Raw genomic sequence first — 8,545 nt, 5'->3', positions numbered from 1 at the left:
TGTTTCTGGTATCATCACATCAAACATGCATGTCTCTCAATGTGGAAATGTTTCTCAAGCAGCAAAGACAAATATGGTCATTTGAAGTGAGTTTTAAAGCAGGGCCTTTTTATTTATTTATTTATTTATTTTTATAAATTTCAGAGTTTTTATGTTTTAAAATATTGTAATTTCTATACAATTAATTACTTTCAATTTCTGCTGGCAAAAAAAATAAAAAATAAAAAAAAATAAAGGCTTATCTTTTCCATTTTTGCTGTTTCATAAATCATTTTGTGCTTTATAATTGTTTTACTGTTTTTTTTTTTTTTGTGTGTGTGTAATTATAATGACAACACAATACGGTATGACTCTCTGGAACAACATGCATTGTGAAAAGCACAATACAAATAAATTGAACTGAATACTGTTTCAGTTTATCTGAAAAGCCATTAAATAGTTTATTCAGCAAAAAGTGTGTTTCTTCTGTGAGAACTTATCCCATATAGTGTGACAACTTACCCTGCTCTATAGGCAATAACTGTTGGAATATTCAATAGTTTATTTGTAGTAAAAAAATGCAAGGTTTGTACATATACAGAATATTGACTTCAACAAATTTAACCCTTTAAGCTCTGACGGTGTTTTTAAAGATTTCCTGTTTCAGTGGCATACCCAAAATTAAAGACTTATAACTTGATAAAAAAAATAAATAATAAAAAGGAGGGTCAAGTGTTTAGTATCATTGCAAAGCAAACTGATGATATATTAATGATATATATTATGATACATACTGAGACTCTCTGCTTAAAAAACTGCAGAAATATAATAATAATAAAAAAATTAAGCCAATTTTTTTTCTTATTTTTCTGATTTGACATTATATATCTCTGGGTGTAAATAAGGTGGCTCCAAAAAACTGCTTTTGTTTTGTTCCCAATCATGTCAACTGTATCTGAGAAAAACTCTGTGTTGATATGACAAAGCAATCAAAAGTTATAGCATTACAAAAATAATTTATCCAAAAACATCTCCAAACAAATAAAACATAATAATTGTACATAAGAACTAATTACACATGCAAACACAACAATGACTAAAGGTTTGCATAGCATGCAGACATGATTTTAGTAATGAGATTTCACAGAATGAGTTTCATTCTGTGTCATTTGAGTCATCATTGAGTCTGTGTCATGTATTTGGCGCCATCTCCTGGTGGTCATATGTAACATTGTGCTTCATGTGGATTATCTAATGATCTATACATCTGATTATCTTGTGTGTGGGCTCGTTTGAAAGATAATCGCCTCCTCTAAGTAATAGTATGTGATATTTTATGTTCAGTTTATTTTTCGTGAAGTTATAAGCAAAAACACGGCATATAAGCAAAACCAACATAATTGTTAAAGATATATACTTAACTATTACTCGCTATATTTTTGTCTGTGAGTAAAACAAATAGGCTGGTTGTATTTTACTCTTTGAGAGCTTTCCAACAACATATGACAGATGATTGATGAGTGTGATGTTTTTACTGATTACAATAATATGAACAATGCAATTTTTAAAAAAATAAATTATAAAAATGGAACACTTCTGATTTGTCTGCTAATTTCAAAGCACTTGTTCAACTTGAACAACAGTGTTCCCATGCGTCCTGGAAAACCTGGAATTTTGCAATGCAGAAATACCTAATTGTCCAGGAAAATAGTTATTTGTCCTGGAAAATATTTTAGCATTTTAAAACTGTTTGACTGTATCGCTAACAAGGATTTTGATACATGTACAGAAATATGGTATCAAATACATTTATCAAATAATTTTTTTTTAATAGTTTTTGTGTATTTGCAAATTATCCCATAAGGCTGTGCATCGTGAAACAACATCAGTGGTTGACTGTCACGAAAGAAGCTCTGTCACGTATATTCTCTGCTCATCTTCTCTCATCTCTACTTTTCTCTGACAAAATAGTTTAAGGATTCATGCAATGAAAATTTTTTTTTCATTCCAACATTGCTATTGTGTTAACTCCAAAAACATTTAAGCAGTAAACTTTAGACAATGATGACGGTCAGACCACTGATTTTGTTAAATAAATGAAAACACATCCTCAGGTTGTTTCGTGGTAATGCAGCCTTTATTCCTCAGGATGTAAATTAATTTTTAAAAACGATCAGAATTTGCCTATACCCCGGTTACCACGTTTAGGGCCCTATGATTTCCGTGATGGGAAAACATGGACAAAATCACTGAATCCAGGCATAAAATGACATTATCTATAATGTCACAGAAGCGGAATGTCACAGAATTTCACATATTTTGGCCTAAAATTTATATATGAATGCACAATCAAATTAAAATCGTAATATGTCCTAGTGTGATTATTAAACTGCAAAAGGCTGCAATATAATAAATATATTATCTGCAAGCGCTGCACGCTTCAAAATGAATGTGCGAAGCCGGCTGCTCATACACTGAAAACTTCACGTCATGATCATCACGAGTGCTCTGTGTGCTCTGAAGCATGCAGCACATACAGACTATATATTTATTTAATTAAATCACAGTTTATGGGGGTTAAATAATCACAGTGGGCTATATAGCAAACTGCTTATCTAGGGGTGAGAAACTACCATCAAAAGCTCAATATAAATGAATGCATGAAATGGGGAAGAAAAGACTACAATATATTACCACCATATAGTAATGTTACATTTACTGTAATTTAATAATAATAATAATAATAATGCATTAAAGCAATATCTCTCATTTGTGATGTTCTGTTGTGCAGCACTTCATTTGACAAAAATATCTCCAGTGTTTCGGATTGTGCTGTAAGGATTTTGTGTAAAAGCACTTCATTTGATAATAAATAATGCAATGTTATATTGAACAAAAATTATGAATTTAATTTGACACCATTTTGATATTAAAATTTAATTAAACTGTTGAGTACGCAACTATAATGAAATTATAATAAAAATAAGCATCCAATTACCACAATATTCATTATGATCTCTTGTGTGTTTTTGCTTTAATGTCCTGGAAGATTGTGCCTTGATAAGAGTGGGAACCCTGATCAACTGTAAACCCTAAAACGATGATTTAAACAACTTTACAGATCAAATGAGTTTTAACAGAAGAATTAATATGAGTGCTTTTATAAAATTATAAGCTTCACATTTCTGCCTTTAAACCCTCTGAAAATTGACCCCATTGACTTCCATTGTAAGTGTCTCACTGGAACACACATTTGTGCTTTTTTTAACCCTATAACAACGTGTGTATCAAATATGATGCACATTGTTTGATCTGTTTCACTCTCTGTTCAAGCTGACGAGTCAATCAACCTATGGGATGTAAGTTTCACATGTTTATGGCACCATCTACTGGTTATTTGTGAAATAAAAGTGGTTTCAATGTTTATATCGATCTATTTAAAATGAAAAGTGACACTTATGTTGGGATAAATGACAGTAAAAGTGACAGTAATGATTATATTGTTACTGATATTTTAAAATGAGTATTTGCTGAATATAAGCAACTTGTGCTTGATTAAAAGTTTGTATATTATTTGATTGAAAAGCCCCTTTGAAATCTTTTGAGGCTTTTGAGGAATATCTCTCAATCATCATTACATTACATTCATGCACACCACAAAACAAATCACAGAGCTTTGAAAATTCTGACTTATACATTATATAAGATATATTTAAAGTGTGAACTTATATTTCTGTGTATTTTCATATAAGTCATATATATGCAGCCTGCTCTGTCATTATAAAGATCTCGTTATTTTACATCACAAGCTATTATGATGTCATCTTACCATAAGTTACCAAAAAGATTTACAATTTCCCTTTTTTAATCTCAATATAGTGTTTGGTGCATAAAATACATATGATGAAAGTGATATGTTATTCATATTTTATTTGATTGTGATACATTTCAATCCATATTTATAGAGCAAAGAGAGGAAGCTGTCATTCTCTCAAACATTTGGTATCTCTGAAAAGCCCAGAGAGTCCTCTGATAATACCCCAAGATTTACCACTGTAGAAAAACTTACATAACAAAAATGAATTGCTGATTTTTATTTCAGCTCATTATTTGCTCTTGTGATGAGGAAACGCTCATAGTCAAGTGAATCTGTGTTCTGGCCGGTTCTGCTCTTCACCTGTAGGAAAACTGTGATGTCATCATGAGGAGGATCAGCAACACTTTGACTCCACAGCGGATCACAGACGCCGAGCAGATCTCGAACATGAGCTGAGATAACCTGAGAAACATGAGACACATGATTCAGTCCTCCAACACATTCGTATAGAGTTCTTCATTTAACTGCCAAGTATGTATTACACTATTACATTTATCTAGATTATATCTGTGATAAATTGTGATATTCCTTGACCATGCCATTTTTCATTTGCATCAGGAAAACATTAAAAAGCACAAAGGTTGCTTTAGCTTTCATGTTTGTTTTACCTTCATATGTTGGAAGTCAGTGATTCCTAATCGTGGCAAGTAAAAGCAGTTCACATAAATGAGTTTTCTGCCCGTGATAAAATTCTCTGAGAAACACGCCTGAGGGAGATGAGAAATTCACTGTAACTCCACTGAGGTCATCACTGTAATTAATCCTAAACTAATATATGCTTTCAGCTAAATGCATTCCCACTGCAATGAGGAGAACATTTCATTTCTAGGAATATATATATATATATATAGATATATACACCTACCAAGAAAACTGTATATTGCTTTTAGAAAATAAAGACATTTTGTAGGACCATTAAGATTTTTGCATTGTGACATTGCAATGCAAAAAAATCTAAAAATAAATAAATATATATTTATATAACATTGAAGTGCAATGTTTCTCCAGTGCACTTGTAGCATAATGTTAACTACCACACACACACACACACACACACAAATTATAATTTTGACTCGTCCCTCTTTAAAAAAACAACAACAAAAAAGCACAAATCTGTTCCAGTGAGACACTTACAATGGAAGTCAATGGGGTCAATTTTTGGAGGGTTTAAAGGCAGAAATGTGACGCTTATAATTTTATAAAAGCACTTACATTAATTCTTCTGATAAATGTTGTGGATTATTTGAGCTGTAAAGTTGTTTAAATTGTCAATTTTACAGTCGTTTTAGGGTTTTATGGTTTTGTTGACATTATCGTCATGGTAACGAAATAGTAAAATTGTCTATATCTGTCCACAGATGTGGTTAATAAGTGATTTTATCACAGTAAAATCATGTTATCACACATATTGTTTATATCTTGTGTCTATACTTTTGAAACAGTGAGTATTTTAATGTTTACAGATTGACCCCATTGACTTCCATTGTAAGTGTCTCACTGAACACACATTTGTGCTTTTATAAAGAAAAGGAGGGACGAGTGGAAATTAATTTTAAATTTTTGTGGTAATTAAACATTATGACACAAATGCTGTCAATTGAGCTGAACTTGTATTGAATCTGGAATATTCCTTTAATTAAAAAGGTTAACTGTAATTTTTTTTACTGTGATTGTAAAAAATTACTATTACAGTAATAAGAATCTTATGAGTATTTTGGGAAAATGTGCTTAAATGGATAGTTCACCCAAAAATGAAAATTCAGTCGTTGTTTACTCACCCTTGTGTTGTTATCACCCTACATGACTTTCTTTCTTTTTCTGAACACAAAGGGAGTAATTGTGAATAAATGTTGTGTTCAGTGATGTCATACAATGGCAGTTTATGGTGACCACCTCTTCAAGCTTCAAAAGAACACAAAAGTATAATTCAGAAGTCTAATAAATTATTCCATGAGACTCATGATTGTTATGAAAGCATACGATAAGATTTGGTGAGAAACAAACTGAAATCGAATGTATTATTTAGTGAAAATGTTCACTGACCGTTGATCTCCTGTGTGCGTTCATGATAGGGCATGAGAGCAACAACATTGGGGCGTTCAAACGAAAACTCGTTTTGTTTATCTAAAAACAGGTCCTCCACAGCGATAGTGACAACAGAACACAACACAGCTGCACACAAAACAGAGATCAGAACTTACTAAACATGTCTGAAGAGTTTGTAATTGAAGAATTGATGCGTTTCTATGCCCAGCCTTATTTTTTTGAACGGCGTACTCTGAAATCAATCAGAAACATAGAGGAGGCTACAGGACGCCACAGTCACACCGTGTCCTAACCTGATGGCAAACGACACACGATAAAAGGTATATTTTCTATGTTAATCAGAGTTTTTGTCCTAGCCAGCCGTGACGAGCGAATGTACATTCCATCGATCACTTGTTTTCTATTTTCATCATAGTGCCGGTAACTCTGTCTGCTGTGAACTGGCACCGGTCCAAAACGTTCTAAAAAGAAGGCTGGGCATAGAAATGCATCAGTTCTTGGAATTCAAACTCTTCAGACATGTTTAGTAAGTTCTGTTCTCTGTTTTGTGTGCAGCTGTGTTGTATTCTGTTGTCACTATCACTGTGGTGATAAACAATGACAGATTTTTTATTTTTGGGTGAAGTATCCCTTTAATTTGTCACAATGACTAAAAATAGGCTTGATTCTCTTCATGCAAAATATAATTTCTTATTTATTTCTTCGATTTTGGTGTGAAATATGAGCTGCAATATGAAATATGTTCTTGATAACTTCTGTGTATTTCACCTTTTTTTTCAGCTGATGGCACATAATCAAATAATAAAATGATGACTATAAAAATGCATTTGAAATGAGACAGCACCTCCATCAAGACGTTTCACTTGATCTGTGTTTTTCTTAATGGTGTAGCTGGTATGAAGGAAACAGATATTGCTGATGTTGAAGTAAAGCAGGGCTTTCTCCCTCATGTGATGCTCACAAAGCACAAACTGCACTATGATGAGTAAGCATTATGTTAAATATATGCTGTATAGCAGTGGTTCTCAACTGGAGGGTCATGACCCGAGTTACAGACAGCAGGAAAAAGCAAAGATGAATGCAAATAATAAAATGCAACTAACCATGTAATCATGCATAGTTAGGAGAGCAAAATAAATAAACTTAATGAGTTTTGAAAGGGAGAAAACACTTCCTATACTCCAGCTAATCTGCCCCTCCTCCATTTACTATATTTTTAAATATATTGAAATCTAATAATGACATGATAGTTTATCTTGCCTTATACTGTGGGAATCCGATAGTCTCGATCCACTGCGCAACATCCTGACAACTCCAGAGCAGGAACTCCATGTTTGTGTCGCTATAGAAACTACACTAGTCAACAAACTTCTTTATTGAACTGGTTCAATTCACAACAGAATAAACATGAAATAACATTAAACAACAAAAACGTGTTTATCACCCTCTTAAAATATCTATTACAGTTAACACTTTCTTGCCTCCAGTTTGGGTAATAATATTACAAACAATAAATGAAAATGAAATATTATATTAAAGTTTGTTAAGATACACTTGATGAAGATTTGCCTGGACGTTTAAAATAGTTTTAAATGCTTGATATGTTTCAGGTTCAATACAGGTCCAGCTCAATCGACAGTATTTCTGGCATAATGTGGATTAATTTCGACTCGTACCTCATTTTCTTTAAAAAATAAAATTTTTTTTAAAAAAAGCACAAATGTGTGTTCCAGTGAGACACTTACAATGGAAGTCAATGGGGTCAATTTTTGGAGGGTTTAAAGACAGAAATGTGAAGCTTATAATTTTATAAAAGCACTTACATTAATTCTTCTGTTAAAACTTGTGGATTATTTGAGCTGTAAAGTTGTTTAAATTGTGATATTTACAGTCATTTTAGGGTTTACGGTGTTATTTCATAATGACAATGCAGTTGTAAAATTGTCTATAACTTCACACAGATGTGGTTAATAAGTGATTTTATCACAGTAAAATCATGTTAACACACATATTGTTTATGTCTTGTGTCTATACTTTTGAGACTCCCGCGTGACTGCTGTGAGCATTTTCCGTTTCCCTTTTGATTTGTAACTAGTACCACCTAATAAACATGCAAAAAAAACATTTTTTTTTATAGAGCAAATAGTTTGTTTGTGTGTTTGTATGTGTGTGTTTGTGTGTGTGAGTGTATGTGTGTGTTTGTGTGTGTGAGTGTGTGTATGTGTCTGTGTGTTTGTGTGAGTGTGTGTATGTGTCTGTGTGTGTGTGTGTGTGTATGTGTCTGTGTGTTTGTGTGTGTGAGTGTGTGTATGTGTGAGTGTGTGTATGTGTCTGTGTGTTTGTGTGTGTGAGTGTGTATGTGTCTGTGTGTTTGTGTGTGTGAGTGTGTGTATGTGTCTGTGTGTTTGTGTGTGTTTGTGTGTGTGAGTGTGTGTATGTGTCTGTGTGTTTGTGTGTGTGAGTGTATGTGTGTGTTTGTGTGTATGTGTCTGTGTGTTTGTGTGTGTGAGTGTATGTGTGTCTGTTTGTGTGTGTGTGTGTGTGTGTGAGTGTGTGTGTCTGTTTGTGTGTTTGTGTGTGTGAGTGTGTGTATGTGTCTGTGTGTTTGTGTGTGTGTCTGTTTGTGTGTTTGTGTGTGTGAGT

At 32.9% G+C, this 8,545-nt stretch overlaps 1 protein-coding gene across 3 annotated transcripts in view; it reads right to left on the bottom strand.

The window, feature by feature from the left end:
- LOC127409695 (CLOCK-interacting pacemaker-like) overlaps positions 1–8,545 on the bottom strand; it is a 287,186-nt gene that overhangs the window by 235,538 nt on the left and 43,103 nt on the right. The gene's annotated exons all lie outside the window — the stretch shown is intronic.

The sequence above is a fragment of the Myxocyprinus asiaticus genome, chromosome 19, assembly GCF_019703515.2.
Source record: "Myxocyprinus asiaticus isolate MX2 ecotype Aquarium Trade chromosome 19, UBuf_Myxa_2, whole genome shotgun sequence".
Lineage (NCBI taxonomy): Eukaryota > Metazoa > Chordata > Actinopteri > Cypriniformes > Catostomidae > Myxocyprinus > Myxocyprinus asiaticus.
The sequence above is the reverse complement of the archived record's forward strand: the minus strand, read 5'-3'. Positions and strand labels throughout refer to the sequence as shown.